The following is a 20270-nucleotide window of genomic DNA, read 5'->3' on the forward strand; positions in this document are numbered from 1 at the left end:
GGGAGCGTAAAGCGGCGGCCCCGGGGCCCCCGCCAGCCCCCCCTTCCTCCGTCCCGGCTCCTCCCGCCGCCGGCGGGATCCACGCGTGGGCCGGCAGCGCCCTCTGCTGCCTCCCCGCCGCCGCCACGCGGCCCTCCGGGCGGGCACCGGGGCTCCCCGCTGCCCCGGGCCGGGCGTGTGTGTCTGTACGTGTGTGTGTGCGTGTTTGTGTGTGTATGTGTGCATGCGTGTGTGTGCACACGTGTGTATTTGTGTGTGTGCGTATATGTGCGTGTGTGTATGTGTGCATGTGCATATACATGTGTGTGTGTATGTGTGTGTGTATATGTGCGTGTGTGTGTGCATATGTGTGTGTGTATATGCATGTGTGTGTGCGTATATGTGTGTGTATATATGCATGTGTGTATGTGTGTGTGTATATGTGCGTGTGTGTATACATGTGTGTATGTGTGTGTATATGTGCATGTGTGTGTTTGTGTGTGCGTATACTTGTGTGTGTATACGTGTGTGTGTATGTGTGTGTGCATGTGTATTTGTGTGTGCATGTGTGTGTGCGTGTGTATTTGCGTGTGTGCGTATATGTGTGTGTGTATATGTGCATGTGCATATACATGCGTGTGTGTGTATGTGTGTGCGTGTGTATATGTGCATGTGTATGTGTGTACATGTGTGTGTATGTGCATGTGCGTATACGTGCGTACATGTGTGTATATGTGTGTGCGTGTGTATGTGTAAGGCGAAGCATGGCATGGGAACCCACATGCCTGGTCTGGGTGAGATCCCTGCCCCACCGAAAGCCCCACACCATCCTTCATCCCAAAAAGAAAAGGCAGTGCCTTTTACATGATGCGGAAAGCCCTGGGGGTGGGTGTGTGTGTGTGTGTGTGTGTGTCCCCTCCGGCCCTCACCGCCCAGCACAAGGGCAAGGGCGGCCCCAAAGGCAGCAGTGCTGGCCGAAGCAAAAAAAGTCTGATTTTGAATTTGTTAAGCTCTAAAGACAAGCGGGGACATAAACACGGAGGTCAACCAACCTGTAGGCAACAATTAAGCCAACAGGGTAAATCCAGTGCAGCCGTGTAAGAAATTGACAGAGTCTACTTATTCTCATTAGGTAGTTAATGAACCTGGCTGTGGATTTTCCAATATGGAAAAGTAAGAGAAGAGAGAAGTTAGGTGACAAGAAACAGGGAGAAGGTATGAGTAAGGTGGAGTTGGAAGCACTGTGAGGATTTGTGGATGTCCCATCCCTGGAGGTATTCGAGGCCAGGCTGGATGGGGCTTTGAGTGGTCTAGTGGAAGGTGTCCCTGCCCATGGTTGGAACTAGGTGGTCTTTAAGGTCCCTTCCAACCTAAACCATTCTAGGACAAGGGTGTCAAAAGCAGTTTGTCCCCACCATTCCCCTGGACATGATGAAAAAAGGGAGATCAAACAAACAGCAGCAGCAGTCTTGACTGGAAGTGGTTAATAGGGAAGGAGTGGTGATTTCTGTCCCTGGATGGTGTTGTCACCTGACACAAAGAGATACTTCAGGGCATTAACTTCTGCTAACCCCTTTTTCCTTTAGGACGGCCCATGGCCAGCCCCAACCCGGGTGGCACTGCAGCCAGGGGGGATGCCCGGTGCTCCTCTCTGCACGGCCACCCCGTGCCATCACTGTTACCTCAGGGGACCTTTCCCTGAGGTCAGACACAGCCATCCCCAGCCTGTACTCATTTAGTTTTGCACTTTTCCCATCTGCTACCGACCCAGAGAAGGACGTTTGTGCCTGAAAGCGCTCTGCTTTTTCTAGCTGCAGTCATTGGTTCAGTAGGAGAGAGCAGCTTTCTCTGCAAACTGTTCTTAGAGGAAACATTTCCTTCCCTCTTGCAAAGGGCTTGGACAGTAAACTGTTGTGACAGTGGAGAAGGGATCATCGGTCCTGTCTGGGTGCCTGGATTGGTAACGCTGGTGAGGTCTGCACCAGTTCTTGATATTTAACTCCATCTACAGGCGTGCGTCGACCCTTGCCTGCAGTGAGAAATTCACCGGGTCTTCTTGAAAGGCAGCCCTGGGTATCTAGGTGGCCTCTTTATTTGTATCACAAAAGCTCCCCCAGTTTAGACGAGGTGTTTAAAGTCAGCAGAAAGCAACAGTAATACTGTAATTACAAAGAAAAAAGAATATATGGGGTGGAGGGGGAGGATTACCAACAGAAATTGACATCAGCCTTAGCTAGAATAGCTCCTCAAGCATTTACCGTGGCACAAGAGGTTTTTCTCACTCCATGGGATTTTTCCACCTCTGCCAGCTAAATTTGAGCTTCAAGTTGAAAACACAGCACTGAGAAACACGGTGGGCATTCTGACACCCCCTGGAAGGACTTCGGTCCGTTCCCAAATGAATAGGTCAGAATGAATCATTAAACAAGTATTTTATCTGTGGAACAGACACAGTCTTGTTTCAACGTTGTTCAAGCTTTTCTGTGCCCGCAGCTTGCACTTGCCTCTCTTCTCATATGTCAAAATTGAAAATGCTACTGCAAAAGCATGCAAATTCAAATATATGAAAAATCAATGTCAGCCTTTTAAATGCTGTACATCTGAAGTAAGCAAATTGCATAAAATTCTCGAGAAGAGAATATCTAGAGAACAGGAGAATATGTAGCGATAGGTTTTAAAGCACCAGGTTTATGCTGTTCTAGACACTAGTAAACAACACCTGACAATACCAGATACCAGAATTATGATACGGGCCCCTTGCATTAGATTAACACAAAATGATATATTGCAAAGTTTTGCCACTCACGCATGATAATGAGTCAAACAATATTTATTTATCAGTTTGTAGGCCATGAAATTTAATATTTGGAATTACATCACTGATCTAGAATGAAATCTGTAAACGTCGGCAAGTTGTTTTGGAAACAAAATTTGCTTAAGCCTTTTGTAGCCCTAGATGTAAAGCTAGCCTACATGTATGTCTAGCTACAAGCCACACACAAAATCAAAAAAAACCAAAACCTTTAAATTCCTGAAGTGTTTCAGTATATCAAAATTCCATTTCATAGGATTTATAAAGTGTTTTTTTAATCAAAATATTTACAGAAAATTAGATAAAATTTTACAGCCAGTTTTCAGTTACCAAAACAATTTCAGGCTAAAGATTTTTATAACATTCTCATTGCAGCTGTATTATATTTTGAATGTGAGCTTCTATTTCAAACATAGCCAAAGTTAGGAGGCTAAAAGGCTTAAAACAATTTTACTTTTTTTATTTTTTATTTTTGTAAAAAGCTATTTTAATAGTAAGAAAAAAAATCCATTGACAATGAAATAGCTATGGTAGGTATAAACCAACACAAACCTGCCTGTGCTTTCACTGGTACCATCAGCAGGACATGTTTTCAGTGAATTAATGGAACAGCATAATAAATCCGTTGGGATCCATTCTCTCCTCTGTCACTGCCCCTAATTTTGCTTCCTGGAAGATGAACAGTTTGTTTATATGAAGACTTGGATGTTACCATCACAAACACTGCATTATTTTTACGTAGCAGTGGAAATTGACAGGTCAGGACAGAAGGGAAAAAAAAAAGCAGTAAGGAAAGCTTTTTTGCCAGCCAAGGGATCAGAGCCGGTTGTTCCCCTGAATCCAGGTCTTGCCAAGCAGCTCAGATGTTCTGATGCCAGCTGCAGTGAGGACTCCCCATCTTGCCTCCAGAAAGAGTCGTTAGGAGGAACTTGCTGGTGAGAAACCATTCATCACCCCCAGCAGAGTTTGTCCCTGTTATTGAGACTAAACTAAAACAAACCTGTGATTTCATTGGCATGGGAAAGCTGCTAAAGCTGGTGGAAACTGTGACCATCTCCAATGGAATTGCTACCTGAGTTGCTTCAAAAAACAAAAACAATTCCGGGCACTTCAAGGAAGTAGGTTTTTTTTTTTTTTGCTTAGCATGAGGGTAACAAAGAGAGGGAAGAAAAAAAGTCGTAAAACTCAGGGAAACCCCCCAGATTCTTCCCTAAAGCCCACTGGCTCTGTTTCCTCTTTGCAGTTCTTAGAGCCCGTGAGCAAACCATGACAGAGAGACATCCTAAGCCAAAGTCTACTTCACATTGCATTAGCTCTGCTCGTGTCAGTGCAATCACTCTGGTGGTGTGTCAGCATTAGTGTGGGTAGGGTTTTGACCCCTTTCAGATTAACACAAATAAATGTAGACACAGCTAAGGCTGTGCTAGGAAGCGTTCCACCACTCATAACTCGTAAGAAGGGGAATAAAGTGAAGAAAAGCTCATTTTGCACTTTTCGTCTTGCCTACAGCTCGGTTGATAACGCAGCCCAACACTTCATCAGGCTTTCACCTCCCGATACAGAACAAGCAATCTAATCCCAGCACCATCCAGCTCACACCCCACTGCAAAGCCTTAACAGCGACCTCACAGTGTCCAGTGTCAGCAGATCAACACCTCTGGCTGTCACGTCCCGTGCTGTTCCAATGCTGTTTTGCCTGAAGTGGCCAATGCTGCTGCTGAACCGTGGTGCTGGAAGGCACAGAAGGTAGAGAGGCAAGCAGAGGGCTGATGAATGAAATCAAAAGCGCTATAGGGAAGAAAATAAGCTTTTGAGCACATTTTCTTCCTGTGTCAGCTAAGGGAAAATGGGATACCTACCTACTATCTCACAGAGTCCTTCTGAGAAGGCTCAGAATTTTATCCCGCAGCCAGAACACACACCTGTTACTACTTCAGCAGATCTGGCAGGTAGGTTTCTGTGTTGTGTATTTGATGAGCTGAAGGCAAGACCACAAAAGCCCTGTTTGATGCACCGCGCTCCTGACTAGTGCAGGACTTGGCACTGGGCATTTTCTTTATTCTTTGCAGGCAGCTGGAGCCCTGCCCACGCTTACATCGTTATGGTTTTTGGTTGGACTCAGTGATCTTCAAGGTTTTTTCCAACCTAAATGATTCTATGTCTACAGACCCTGGCTTCATTTATGGTAGATGTCAGAGTCCTTTTAGGATGGACTTGATCTTCTCACCTGCCTAATGTCATTCCTGCAAGGGCACGTGGTGGAGCTGGAAGCTGTTCAGAAGACCACCTAGGTCTTCCCAGGAAGTAGTTTCTAGTTTCACTGAGAGGATATATGAAGGAAATGTCACCACACGGCTCCAGGAAAGGATTCCTGTACTCCTACGTGCAGCAATCAAATCCATTTACTTCTCATCAGCACTGCGCCGGGGAACTTTGTAGTCTGGAAATTAGGCAGATATCTTTTTAAAAATGTGTGTGTGTCCCAGAGACAGACCAATAGCTGCCCTTTTGGTGTGAGCTACGCTCCTTGCCCCTGCACACACAACTTTATGCTGTATTAAAATGCATTTTGGCCTGAGTTCAGTTTCCCAGTAGGTAAAGATAACCAATAATGCAGCGTGTCTGGGGACATTACCATTCATATTTATGTTTTCCTATGGTGTTTGCTGTATCTCAGTCAAAAAGCATTCCTAATTGCTCCAAATACCTGACTTATCATTTTGCTACACCACACATTTTACTGTCAGCTGGTGTTTTTATCAGAAATAATTCCATTTCTTTCTATATGGCTGATAAAGATCTGAAATAGTATTTGGCCATGTCCGGGTGGTTCCTGTCAAAGCCACTAAAAACACTCTAACAAAATGAGGATAACTCATTAACTCTTACATTTTTAGGTCTACCAGTCCACTTGTGTTAGTGCATTGAACACAGGCTGCTCTCTGATGGGGGATATTTTATCAGGTTCATATGGGATTAAGTTAAATGCTGTAAAGAGCCCTAGTATCACTACTCACAGAACCAATATCAAACTCATTTTTTTTTTTTTTTTGTTCATTTCCTAGATAAATCCTATTTTTAAATGTGTTACAAATCAGCTTGGCATTCATTGCCTTAATTCTGTACTTGCACACCACAGGAGCCTTCTGTGCTTGTGTGATAGACAACAGACTAACCAGTTTGTCTTCTCCAGCCTGTGTAAATGTACAGTATTAATATTTGACTGTCTTAATATTTCACTAACTTGTTCAAGGACTTGTTTTAAATGAGCATTCCAGGTCCTGGGAGCCAAGAATTATTCTAATATTGTTCTTTCCTTTCTTTTTTTTTTTTTTTTTTTTTGTTTTTAATGCACAGAATCCAGAATAGCTGCCTTGCTGACATTATTGTACCCAGGCATCAGATGCCAGGAAAAGAGACAAATTATACAGTGAGTCTGCAGCAGCTGCCAAGAGTGAAGGAGACCTTTCAGACCATGGAAAGCATCTAACAGAAATATTTGTTTTCCTGGCAGAATTGTACTTCAGTCAAAATTTCAAGCACATACTTAGATCAACGTTTATCCATCATTTCTTCAAGCCATGCTGCCTTTTAGTCTTAGTGTTAAGTAAAAAGTCAGTAAGTCTAATTTTATGATCCCAAAATAAAATATAGGTGTCTAAACCAGCACTTGATACTAGGGTTAGGATTTAAGTTGCATTCATAGGTATCCACCTTTAAGGCCGGTCATCTATGCTCTTTTTATTCGGGGGTATTAATTTCCTTTTTATTTGCCAGTTTTGGGGAAGGAATGATTTCAGGCAGGACAGGCTAGATTTCCAGTTACGTAGCTCACTGGGGTTTCGTGTGCTTTGTAAAGCCATATCATTTTACGGCAGCCAAGATGAGAGCTATGGTTCTTGACTTGCACAGTAAATAATTGCTTTTTGTTTTATTTCTCTGTGTGTGTGTTTGAAGAAAACAAATGTTATCCTCAGCAGTGGTTTAGTCTAAGTTTTTCCAGGAGCTTTTGCCACTGGACCAGTCATGCCATTCTTCACATAAAACAATATTCGATAAGTGGGGTTTTTTTTGTAGTTGTTAAAGCCTATGTTCCATATCTCAATGCCAGTCCTATCCAGCTTCTTTTAGTGGCCTATAAAACTCCCTCAGAGACGATTTTTCTGTGTTCTGGCAGGACTTTATCAGAGGTGTTATAACGACCAAATTGTTTGAGAATTGTTAAACATCCTCTAAACAGCCAAAGAGATCAGGCTTCACACTGGTTTATCACAAGCACGTTTTGGAATCTGCTTTCCACCCCCTCAACCCCTGCCCCAAGGGGTTATTTCAGGTCCTAGACTAGCACAGTAATCAGAAGATCTAGGTCTTGTAACAAAATTGTGAATTTCCCAGCACAAACCTTGATGGCAAATCTGGGGGTTATTAATTCTATTCTTTTAAATACGCAGTTACAAATGATAAGAATTTCCTACATTTTCTTACCAGCTTCTCATTCAGTTTCTTGATCATCATCAGCAGCTCTGCACAGGACCTTTTGATAAATGCTGTGATGGGGCTCAGAGCTACAAACCCAGCACAGAAAGCCCTTCTGGAAATTGATATGATATGGGAAATCCCACCTGCAGACATGGGCAGCGTTATTATTTTCAACATGCACACCCACTTTTCACTGGTTACAGGAACAGCTGGCAGAGGTCAGCTATTTCTTCCTTCCCGTGCTGTGGCTGTGCTCTTCCCCCTGCCAAGGCCGCAAGGGAGCCCACTCTGGCTCATATCATGCTGTAAGCAGAGCGTGTTGATTAAAAGAAAAGCAAAATAGATCATCATGGAGCCCTGTTATTGACAAGCCACGTTGAGTCCTTGTAACATTCAAGTTTTACTTGCTCTGACACTAAAGGATTTAGACTGGCATAGCCGTAACGTGTTACTGAGGAACATGCCACCCCAGACAGGGAGAGCAGCCCCAGCTCTTTGGAGTCAATTCTCAGTTGCCTTCCCAGTCACACTAATGAGAGCTGAATTGGTCTTTTGATATCTAGCACTTCATAGACTTGTGTGCTTGGAAAAAAACATTAAAATGTTTTCCCAGCCATGTTTTATAGCCTAGGAATATGCTGGTCTGAACTTAGTAGTTTTATTTTTCAACACCTGTCTGCAACAGTATGTTTTCTTTTTCCTTTAACAGCTGGAATACTCAGCAGTGCTCTTAACTGTATATCGTAGCTGTGGCATTTTTGTTTTTAAATTAAGGAGGTTTTTTAATAGCTCATGGCCTGCCTGTTGGTGAAAATGCTAAAGTCAGCAGCTGCCACATTTTTAAAGGGTTTTAAAAACATCCTTTACAATTCAAGTGTTAAATTCAGCATTATCCCACTCAGATTCCCATCAAATGAACAGAAGATTCATTTGATCAGATTCCCATCACTTCTGACCAAAAGAAAAAACCCAACCCCCCCCCCCCCGCCAAAGCCTTCCCTAAACACACCCTCCCCCCCCAACAAAAAACAACCACCAAACCCAAAATACTAAACAGACAAAAATCCTCCAGTTCCCAGACAAAAACTGTACTGTATCTCTGGTGCTTATTAAAGACAACTTAACTGGCCAGGAGAAAGAAAAGGATTGTCAAAGTGATTGGAAATGCTTCTTTTTGTTCACTTCTTTATTTTAAGTTTGTTGTTCTGATTTCCTTGTCACAAGATTTTAAAGCCTAAATAGCAACAGAAGGTTTGTGTAGTTCTCTTTCCTATCTTCACTTCTAAAACTTCCACAGATCAAGTTAGAAATTTGTAAAATAACTGGAAAATACTGGAATATGTGGGGTATATTCATATTATTATGGCTTGGAAAGTCACAAATGGAAAGCGCAAATTGCAGAAAAGCTTTAACAGTGTTCTGTTCATATTATGCTACTTAGTCATAAAAAACAGCAATGCTTTCAGCAATTTTAGACTGACAAGCTCACTAGATGATTTTGATACCAAAACTGTAATTTCCTGGGAACCCACAAGATGGTATAGTTCAGCTGAGAAATAGCATAATCTACACCGAGTTACTATTGCCTGGACCACAAACATACAGCACTGTTAACTACTTACTAATTAATTTTGCTAATGTTCCAGAAGCTCAATTCAAACTTTATTTTTTTCCCCATAATCTGTATAATCATTTGGAGAGCTTTTCATTGCTTGCTTAGCCTTTGTTATCTATTTGAAAGAAAGTGAATGAATGCATCTCATTCCTCCTTCAAGCATCTGTATACCATACTCTTTGGATGGCATGTTTTTATTTGGTGTGTTTAGCAACGGGATGCAACTACTGACAGCGAGACACTGAGAAAACAGACTATTTGTCTTAAATCCAGTAAATCTGTAAGACAGCTTAGTACATCTATTACTGTGAGGCTGGGAGTTTTTACTCAGTCTTCATCAAAAAAACCTAACCTGTCTCTAAATCAGAAATACTGCCTATTATCCCATAAAAAAAGCTCTGCAAATCTACAAATCTGAAAGTTAAGTCTGCTTTTTGGAGCCCAACAGCTTTACTGAGTCTTCCTGATGCTAAGTGGCACGTTACTGACCCTTGTCATCATACTATTTGTTCAAGGAAAAGAACTAAAGTACCCATAATGTTTCAAATGCAGTGTTTGAAGCAGCAAAGCCACTAATATCAAAATGTCTTGGAGCTCAGAAGAATAAAGTTTTGATATAAATCTGGCCTACAACAGCAGCTATTTCCACAAGGATATAATTAGAGGATAAAGCAAGAAAGGCTAAGAAAAAGCCTGGTTAGAAAGATTTTTGACATACATTACCATCATTTATATGTTTTCAAGGCTGTCTCCATTGCACTGCTGATCTGCAGAGCTGAAAGCATCACCCAAAAGCAGCTCCTACTTCCCAGCATCCTGCAATCCTCTATTCAGATGCTGTAGAGAAAGACATAAAAAAAAAGCCAGAACAGCCCAAATCTCTACCTTAGCCCTTTCTGCAGGGCTTTACTTGGACACTCAAATAAATGAGCTCATATTGAGCTGTTGATGCAGTGACAGCTAACGAGGCTCAGCCCCTGCTGATTACCTCCTCAGACTCATCATTGGAATACTTTGTTGTTATCTGCTCAACCCAAATTGCTAATAGGTACTAATCTGTGAAGAAACAGCAGGAACTAAATTTATGTAAGAAAAAGTGTCTACACAGTATTCAGAAATGTGTATTCTTTACGGGGTGGGGGGGTGGAACCCACATTCCTCACTTCAAAAACAAAAAAAAAACCAACCAACAAAACCTTAGGAAAACTTGAAAGAATTCAAGTGCAACCAGCATGTAGGCTCTGAATTGTTGAGTGAGATGTAAGTGCTGCATAGGCCTTATCCCACATCACCTTAAAGCAAATTACTATATTTCACACTTGATAAAAAAATAAAGATGTCAGAATTAAATCAAGCTCAGAATAACATAGAACAAGACTTTTATGTCTTTATTTCTAGTATCGTATGGCGATTTACTGTGAAGGCTTTTTGATAGTGAAAGGAATAACCGCGGAGCCTTCAGGCTGTAGAGAAGGCAAAATACATCATGTTTTATGTTAATTAAATGTTTCATCTTTCACTTATTAACTAAGGTAGAATTTTATTTTTACAAAAAACACTAGTAATATTAAAATTCTAATGTATTATGAAGGGACCCAAAGAGTACGGCATAGTCACTTTATATCACTACTTAATGTCACCCCAAAAAGTACCTTCATTTCTCTAAGGTAAAATATAACAAACTAAATGCTGAACGGGAATTGTAAATGGAAGTTGGAGCTTCCATCAGGTGCGTACATCAGGTGACAAGAACTGAGGAAGATGGCTTGTGGCTGGAGAAGCAGCTGTAATGCCCCTCTTGCAACCCACGACTTCAGCTCCCCAAGGACAGGGTGACAATGGGGACAGGGGAAGGAATCACTGGTGATGCTTCTGGCAGCGGCATGGCCCCGCGTCCCCAGGTGTGCCATCTCCTGTGTCTCCCTGCAGGGCTGCAAACTCCTCTCCCAGGAGGAAACGGTGCCGGATTTGAGGAGCAACGTATATAATGGGATATAAGGTGTCCTCTGCAATAGCACTGTTACAGCCGAGATGGTGTCTGCTAAAACACCAGGGCAGTTCACATCCCTGAAACAATGGTGGGCTTCCTGAGGAAGAGCTGCGTGACACCCTTTGCACTCACATGTTCAAGGTTAGCTTCACCAGAAAGAAAAAGGTAAGAAACATTTTCTTAATAGGGTGGCTGAGTCCTGAGCAAAGCGTGGTCAAGAGCCGCTTTCTCCTGCAACCCTTGTCCTGGTCACAGCAGACACCGTATGACAGCCACCAACAGACACTCCTGAGAATAAATAAGTAAACTCTGGTTAATCATTGAATGGTTTGAGTTGGGAGGGACTTTAAAGATCATCTAGTTCCATCTCTAGCGTCCCTGCCATCGGCAGGGACACCTCCCACAAGACCAGGTTGCTCAAAGCCCCATCCAGCCTGGCCTTGAACACCTCCAGGGATGGGGCACCCACAACTTCTCTGGGCAACCTGTTCCAGTGTCTCACCACCCTCACAGCAAATGATTTCTTCCTCATATCTAATTTAAATCTCCCCTCTTTCAGTTTTAAACTGTTACCCCTCATCCTATCGCTATACTTCCTTAAAGAGAGTCCCTCCCCATCTCTCCTGTAGGTCCTCTTTAGGTACTTGCAGGGACTCTAAGGTCTCCCCGGAGACTTTTCCAGGCTGCACAACTCCAACTCTCAGCCTGTCTCCAGAGAGGTGTCCCTGCCCCGGAGCAGGGACAGCATACGCTGAACCACGGGGAGGCACTGTGGGTATCTAAGTTTTGACTATTTCTGCTTTGGCAGGGGTGTTCTCTCATCTTGTCATCTTTTATTAGATGAACACTCAGAATTACATGTTCTATAAATCTTGTTATAAATTTAACCCGGGGTGCAAACTTAATTAAACAATTATTTGCCCTTAAAATATTTGTCTCCATAATCTGAGACACATTTTGAAACAAATACTTCAATACACAGTAAATATTAGGAAAGCTCATATTTTCACACCGCAATAAACATTTTCATCACTGCAGTTTTGGTGCCTCTTGAAACCATCACTGTTTATATCATAGTATTATTGCCCACCAGGCTGGATTCAAGGTATATGTTTAAATATGAAGTATAATCCTTTCAGAAAGGAAGGTTTCTCTGTGTGTTTATGAGTAAATCTTTCTCCCTGTCTGGGCTTCTGTTCTCTCGGGGTTGCTCTTGCCAGCCCAGCTCAGGTTTGCAGACAATGAGCTTTGTAGCCAGCTGTACCCCAGCAGATATGCTGTCAGGGTGACATGGCGGACGTACCCAAAAATTAATTACCTTATCTTCTACCTTTACTTTTTAACCTCCCTGATGGAGCAACGACCTTAAAATAGGAGGCAAAGCCTGGAAGGGATGCAGAAGACCTGTGAAGGCAGAGAAGCCTTTCGTTAGGGGCAGCTTCCTTGCCCTTGCCAAATGTGTGTGCTGTGGACCTGGTGGCCTCGCTGTGGCCGTCACCCAGCCTCTGGCCTGGGAACAACAGGGCTCTTACCCTGATTTCTGTACCATGGGGATGCGGGTGCTGGGAAGAGCCAGGCGCAGTGCCCTCCCTAGGAATGAAATCGTTCCCTTCCTTGCCCTCGAGCTTCCCACAACTGTTACTGCCATAGGTTAGGTCATGTTTTCTTAAAACTCCCAAAAACCAGCCTGACTTGTCTTAATGCCTGTCATTTTCCATTTTCTACTGGAAGTCTGCAGGAGCAATTTTGCTTTGTTGGTGTTAGAGAGAACTGCTATGTTTATGTTTCCAGCCTTGCAGGGTAAATCGGTTTTGAAAGCCTCTGCTCTGAGCTCAGGAGGCAAATTGTTCCTGCCTCCAGTCTGTGCAATCAGAGCTTCTCAGGCTGTTACAAACCTGAAGTCGCATGTAGAGAATTGTACTGGGTTTGACAATTTAGAAACAGTGTAAAACTTGTTTCCTGGTATTGTGCCATTAGTACAGGGGTTTGTTGTTTGTTTTGTTTTTTTTTAAAAAAAAAGGTGGTGTCATAAGAGGCAACATTTGCACCTTGCACCGTATATATACCAAGGGGTTAAACTTTCTCAGCTCAGATTTTGTTAAGGCAGCCTCTCTGTGATAGGATGTGTCACATGCTGTCACCTCAAGGTGAAGGCAGTACCTATTTGCCACAGCGTATTTTTTCTTTGTGTTAACCTCTGCGTATCAAAGTGAACCAAAGTGCTGCCAAAATCACTGTGCGAGGAGCACCCACCTGCTCTTTGGAGTTCCCCCGGGGGGACAGGACGGGTGGAGAGAAGGAGAACCAGGGCTGAGCTGCCCGTTTGCCTGGACACCTGAGACTCTTGGTGGGCATTTCCCAGAACCAAGTGTAATTCGATAAATGTATGAACTTCTGTTTCTACACACCAGCGTGTACACTAGGAAGCGTGTGCAGGAATTAACGCTGAGAGCTGTAATTACACAGCCCTGGGTCAGAATAATTTCAACAGAAGCATTTTTCAGCAGAAAGTGCCACTAAAATGGTATCTGCAATTGTGTCTTTTTTATTCATCTTCCTTTTGCAGACCCCTTAATTGCAGTTTCCTCTCTTACCACTCACCTTGTTCATTTAGATTTTAAGCCTTTCAGAGCAGGGACTGAACTCCTCCGCATTTAAACCCCCTATTTCACAGTAGCATCCCTCCTTGTTTGCAGACCCTTTCTTAACTAAAATCCCAAGTATAAACTTTAATTTGAGAAAACACCTTGCAGAAATATTCTGCATCACATCTCAAATCCTAGCTAAATGACAGAAAAAGTTAAGGAAAAGAGAAGACACGTGAGAAGAAAACCAGAATGCGGTGTAATGAGCTTTTGGTGTTGTATCATCATGAATCAAGTTTTGATAAATTATTTCCTGTGAAATTTGAAGAATAAAAACCCAAAGACTTGTTCAGCTGTTTATTCTGTTGTCTTAGAGCTGGCTTCCTTCCAAAAGGGAGTCTACAACAAAGATGTCAGTCCTGTATTTCAGATCCAAGTGCCAATATCAGAAAGTATTTTTCAGAAAATAAAACTTCATTGTTAACCAAATTTATTTAAAAACAAATCAGTGGGACCTCTTTGTAATTATGTATGTGCCTAGCTATTTGCAAAATCTTTTATTTATCTGTAATCCTTCAGAGGATGTAGTAGAAAAGGGCCAGTTCCTCTTGAGTTTCCCCCCGCTCGGAGTCTAAAAGGGTTTAATTGTCTGCACAGATGTTGGTCTCAGCAGGGTACAGTAGCTCTCTGTTATTTTTTAAAAGGGGGAAAAAAAAAAAAAAAAAGAAGTTAAAGATTTTGCAAAAAATAATACCCTTCGTATTTTCTTGGAGCATCTGTGTAAATCCCTTTTCCCCGAGCGCCGCGCTGGGGGCCGCCCTTGTCCGCCTGCTGCCTGGGGAAGCCCGAAACCAGCGCCGCAAGGCTCTGCCTTTGGGGCAGGTGTAGTCTTCCTTTTCTAGGAGAGGGCTGTATCTTCATATTTGCACAATATTTACATTTCATTCTTAAATCTACTCTACTTTGTTGTTGTTTTGTTATTTTTTTTTCTTATAATGGCGATAACAGCTCATTTGAATCACATACATAATTTTTTAGAATGCAAATTGTACTGGAAGAAAGCATCTTATTTCTGTTTCACATGTAGGAAGGAACCTTGAACAAAGTGAGAACGGCTGCCTCAAATAAGAAAGAAGGAAACCTGTTATTAAATGATGAAATGAATTTGGTAGTCGTCTTTCTAAATTTAACATAGCGCTTACATATTTTTTTTTTTAATTTTGTAAATGTAATTTTGCTTTAACACTCTCTGTTAAATTTAATACGTATTGTGACTGAAAGTCATCTGCTAATATATTTTGATAGTATCCTCAAAAATGAGTGATAACTTAGTATTTCTTCATTCATTAATATTTCACATAATTCTTCACTCATGTCATGCTAGCTTGTTAGTTCTACCAGTTATCTGAACCTTAATTACCACAATCTCTTTGTTTTTGAAAATAATCGTATCCCCAGAAAGCTATTAATTACATTTAAAAGCACTACCATTAGCCAAGGCTTTAATTATGCAAACATATTCGGTGTCCCCATGACATTTGGATAATCAAGGTGGTACTGTCTAAGCAGCAGCCCTATGATTAGGTCTTTCTGCCCTCGGCTGAATAATCTTCCCTGCACCTGTTGTGTGCCGCAAAAATAATGGGATGCCTTATAAAATAATAAAAAAACCCAACCCTAAGCAACGACTCTGACTCCAGTTCACTCCCTGAAGTAATTTTCAATTTTCTCCATCAGCAAAGGACACGGTCCAATATACCTACAGATTATTAGCTGGCTTTTTACTGGCAGAACTTTGAAAGATGAAAGCTCTCCTTGCCTAGCGTGTTTTCTTTCAAATATCTGTTTATAGATCAATTATTTAAAAAGAAATAAAAACGAAAAGGTCCTCCAGTTATGTGGATCGATATCCAGCAAATCATTGACAGAAGGGAATCCCCATAAGGCACAATTAAATTCTGCAGCGAGCAAAATCCATGTACACCAGCTTTCTCACCAGTGTCAAATGGGCTGTCCTGGAGGGGATGTAATAGATAGGGAACAACGACTAAATGTAGAAAAAGAATAATTCGTGATTACTAGAACAATAGCTTACAATCCTTGAATAGAATCCTTCTATTATCTTTGGATTATAGTAGTTTGCTGTAGAGCAAACTGATGCCTTTTTTGCTAGGAAGTGCTTTATTCCGTGTGCATTGTTTCATCTTTGAGGTCCCTTCCAACCTAGAAGATTCTGTGATTCTGTGATAAATTAAATTGGTGGCGTAAATGGGATGTGCTGCAAACTGAATGGGCATTGGGCTCAGCAATGGTTGCTGCAGGTGGGTTTGCATCTGCTGGGGGGACATGCCACCTCCTGCGCTGAAGCAGGTACCTGTAGTGTCGGGAATGCTGCTGAGGCTTTCCAGGCTCCCCACCCGCAGGAGGTTCCTCCAGGGCCCCGTGCTGCTGGCTGGTCCCACATCCCTTTGTTGCCGAACAAAGAAGTCTCCAGGTGAACAGCAACAGAGATCCTTCCTCTGTTATCAACATCGATTGCAAAATCTGTTCGTGCTACTGAGCAAATCCTGAATTAATTGTTTCCACTAAGGTGGCTCCTGTTTATCATCCACCTGCACTATTCACTCCTTTCCTACAACATCTGGAAATGGCTCGGTACCCATAAAAGACCCAACACAAAGCTTTTGCAGTCTTCATGGTGCGTTCTTTGTGACTATGACAGCAATGGTAAAGGCACCTCCTTTGGATTCAGGTAGGAGTCAGAAATGGAAATGGAAGTGGGAATGGAAATAGAAGTGAAAGGAGTTGATTGCTGTCACAACAGTTTCAGCTCGGTAATGTCTGTTGTACAGCCCGAGACTGCAGCAGCCTGTGTTTACCCAGAGAACTCTTCAATAATGTATGGTTGTCTGAGGAGTGTGTTATAGATCCGGCAGGATTGAAACAGCAGGGGATAGGGGCTGTTTTAATATCCAGATTGGCTCAGAGATTTATGCTGTGAGGGTTTCCCAGTGTGGCATTACCATCACAGCAATCCTTCCATTTTGCACCCATCAACACTCCTCAAGAAGGAATAAAAGAAGATAAAATCTAAATTTTCACAACTAAGGAGGATCATTTGTCTATGGCAGTCCATAAAGCTCCATAATTAAGAGAATGTAAACTGAATGAATGCACAAACGCTTTTTTGAGGCATAGATCTAGGTACCCCTGAGGATGCTGTGGCTGCTCGGGCTGGCTTTGCGAGGCAGTGCCGTGGCACGTGCTCTGTGACTGCGGAAGAAAATATCACCCCTGGTCACCACAGGCTGCCCAACTCCCCAGTCAAGAATCGAAAAGTGCCATCTCAGATACAAACGTCATCTTTAAATAATTTATTCTGTGTCACACAGATTGGATTAAAAGTAGAGAATGGGATTAAAGGACTTCTCTTTGTTTGCTTCCCATTTCAGAAACAGCCATTGAAAAACCCCTCAGGGACAGAAAAAGAAAGAATTGTCTAAATACCATAATACCTTTTGTTTTTATAATCATGGCTATTTGTCATAAAAACAAAACAACGTATACCCCATGTCTACCTCTCTGTTCCTCAAGCATTAAGCATATGATATGCGACTGGTGGCTATCAAGGACTTTTTTGCAGTTACTTTTTTTTGTTACTCTGACAAGGACACGTGCATACCTGCCAACCTCATCATTTTAAAACGGAAAAAGATGTTGCTTCCACAAAGGCACTAAAATGTCTTCATTTTGCAATTTGAAACATGCAGAAGTCTCCTGCGGCTTCTTTCAGTTCTGTCTTCTCATTTGCCATGATGTATGTGGAGGGGTCCATGTCACAGGGAGAGGGAGGCAGTAAGGGGAGGGGATCTTGAAGGTAGGGGAGAGAAAGAGAGGAAAAAGGAGTTAGAACAAATATGGACATAACTGGGTCTATCTAAGCTTCCCCCTGCCCCCCCTTTTTTTTCTCATTTGTTAAGAAAAGTCCACTTCACCTTAACTTATAAAGGACTAAGTAGACCTACACAGATGAAGGCTCTGCATATGTAGTTAGACATACTGATGTCATAACTCAAGTTGTAATTGCTCCTCTGCATGTGAAGAGCTTTTGTTCGCCTCTGTATTTCTTACCAAGGAATGTCATTTAGCATACACACACAATCATGAGCAAATTTTGATTTCTATGGGAATTCCATAGGCATGAGGTGAGAAATAAGGTAAGGAGGAAATGAATCCAGTGGTACAAGGGCTGCCTTGCTCTGGGCAGTCTGTGTGGTCACAGATGGCACACAACATAAGTAATGCCATTGAAAAAGTTAACACGTACTCTCAGAAATCTGTTTTTTTCCAGGTTCTGGAGAGGACCATCAAGGAGGGAGGGTTGAGCTGCTCTCCCTGTAATTGCTCTCTTGGTGGAAACTTCCCTCAGAGGTGCTAATTACTGATCAGCAGTGACCCGGGCTGTGACACAAAAGGGCAGAGATTTAGCATACTGCCACAAATGCCCCGATGCATGCAGCTTGTAGGAATGTAGGACATGCCATAACAGATGCTGTTTGCCACATATTCTGCCAATACAGTTTCTAATAAACAAATAGAAATTTCTCTCTACCTTCCACATAATGAAGGATTTAAAATATTGGGGTGGTGCAAAAGTCAGCTAAGAGGAATTACACCAGACATTAAGCAAGTGCAGGATATGGTCCAAAGAAGATGGTTGCATTCTCTGCTGTAGCATTGGAAAGAATAATTACTGGTAAAACTGACAGATCTGAGATATTTTTGCTTGGCTTGCAGGTCTTTCAGACTCTACTTTTAAGGATTAAAATGAAGTGCTCTAGGGTAAAGATTGCCTATCTTTGTGTCTCTATAGTAGGGGTACATGTCTGTACTTTAAACACTTTTTAAGCAGTTCTAGGTAAATCTTTTTAAAAAGGCTTCATCCTCCGCCTGTAAAATTTGAAGAATTTGAGAGACATATGGTGGTTAGGAGATTTCAAAGGAATGTTTTCATTTAAACCTAAATAGAAGTACTTTAAAGTGAAAATACACTGCGGTATTCCTCATTACACTCATTGCCCAAAAATGTTTCTACTGCTCTGGCCCTACATGACTTCTGGTATTTGCCAAGATAGCCTAGTCACAGATCTACCACGGGAAGAGAAAATACCTCAAAGGAACTCTGTGGCATTCATATTACCACCTTCAGAAACATAACCCTGTTTTATCTACAGGTGTAGGTGGCTTTGCTGAATCTTCATCTACTCTGTTTGGAGCAGGAGGATAACAGATTCCTGATATTTTTTTTCTTAGACTGCAACACTGAGTTAAATACATTTTTGTTTGCAGACGTCAGTGGCTTCTAAACAATGCCACTGTTGTGAAGGCCTGCCCTCGACACCGCAGCTGCCTGCAGTGGCTTTCCTTTCGAGGAAACCACTCCCAATTATCTTTCCCCTTAATGAGCATTCCTTATTTCTGAGAAGCTGTAACCTAGAGGCTGAGGTTGTATTGCTATGACAGCACAACTGTGTATTGATGTCAAGCTTGTAGGTCCCTTATCAGTTGTCTGCCTCAGCGTATTCAGTCTAGGACAAACATTGTTGAGGAGACTTCATTTACAGAAGTCCCTGTAGAGCTCAGAAATCCCAGATGTTATCAGGGAGTATCAATAGACAGGGATATAGTATAACAAACTGAAACCTCATAGCCCCACGTGCTTTTCTAACTCTGAGACCTGAATTTTCCACTGGGCAGCACTGTAGGACCTGCCAGCGATGGGGGATCCTTGGCGAGCATGCAATGTCCTACAGCTTGCTCTTCAGCAGTGCTGGTGCCTGGTCTGGGCTTTCTCACAGGACATTCAGAAAGCTTTTTGCACTCGTAAAACTTCCCCATCATTCTCAGGGTGCCCCTAACTGAACCAACTCTCTTCTTGCAGAATTAGTTTCCAACTTGAAACTGTGGTTGGCTACCATGGCAAAGCTGAGTGCTTTGGGGTTGGAACTAGATGATCTTCAGGGCCCCTTCCAATCCAAACCATTATATGATGCAATGGCCAAGGTCCATTCACTGAGACCTCGTTGGTAATGACTCAGTATCTAGCATACATACACAACTCTACAAATATGACCATGACGGATACTACTCAAAAAGTATATTTTTGCATTTCTCCAAAATATTTTTTCATTACCAATAAGAAAAACAGGCTAAGGCTTCCAAGTATTTTGGGAAATAAAACTGAAAAATTTTAATTGGACAGTCACTTTTTTAAAATTTTCATTTGAAGGCTTTTATAGTACTGCATAAAAATACATTTCAAGATGAAAAGTGACTTCAAAAGAGAACGTCAGAATCTTATAATATGAAAAAAATGCAGAAATTATGACATCTTGAAGTTATTTCTATTTTTTATCCTAAATATAGGACTGTTGTAGCTAATAGTTTTAGACAGAAAAAACCTTGACTCCAAATGACATAGAAGTATCCTCTGTTTCTGACAGAAAAGTATTTTTTTCCTCACTGCCTTTAGGTGTATGAATTTACATGCATCATACGCCGTACCATGCTGCGTTTATAAGGCTGATAAAAATGATGTATGAGGGTCACATTACATTTTGAATAGACCTTGTGTGGAAAAAAATCACATGGAGAAAGAGACAAAAAGGAAGTCATTATCTGTGAAAACAGGCCCAGATTTGACAAACAAAGCTCAACCCAGAAAAAACATGTACTTCTGCCTCTACAGAAGCATGTGGCTTAATGGGGCTCATGTGGGCATTAGGCTGGCTTGGCAAGGAACGCTGCCAG

The 20270-nt window shown here is 42.1% G+C and overlaps 1 protein-coding gene across 1 annotated transcript in view; it reads right to left on the bottom strand.

The window, feature by feature from the left end:
* Positions 1-20270, bottom strand: part of FAT4 (FAT atypical cadherin 4) — a 177223-nt gene that overhangs the window by 144530 nt on the left and 12423 nt on the right. The window lies entirely within an intron of this gene.

The sequence above is a fragment of the Calidris pugnax genome, unplaced genomic scaffold (assembly GCF_001431845.1).
Source record: "Calidris pugnax isolate Ruff unplaced genomic scaffold, ASM143184v1 scaffold42, whole genome shotgun sequence".
NCBI classification, from domain to species: domain Eukaryota; kingdom Metazoa; phylum Chordata; class Aves; order Charadriiformes; family Scolopacidae; genus Calidris; species Calidris pugnax.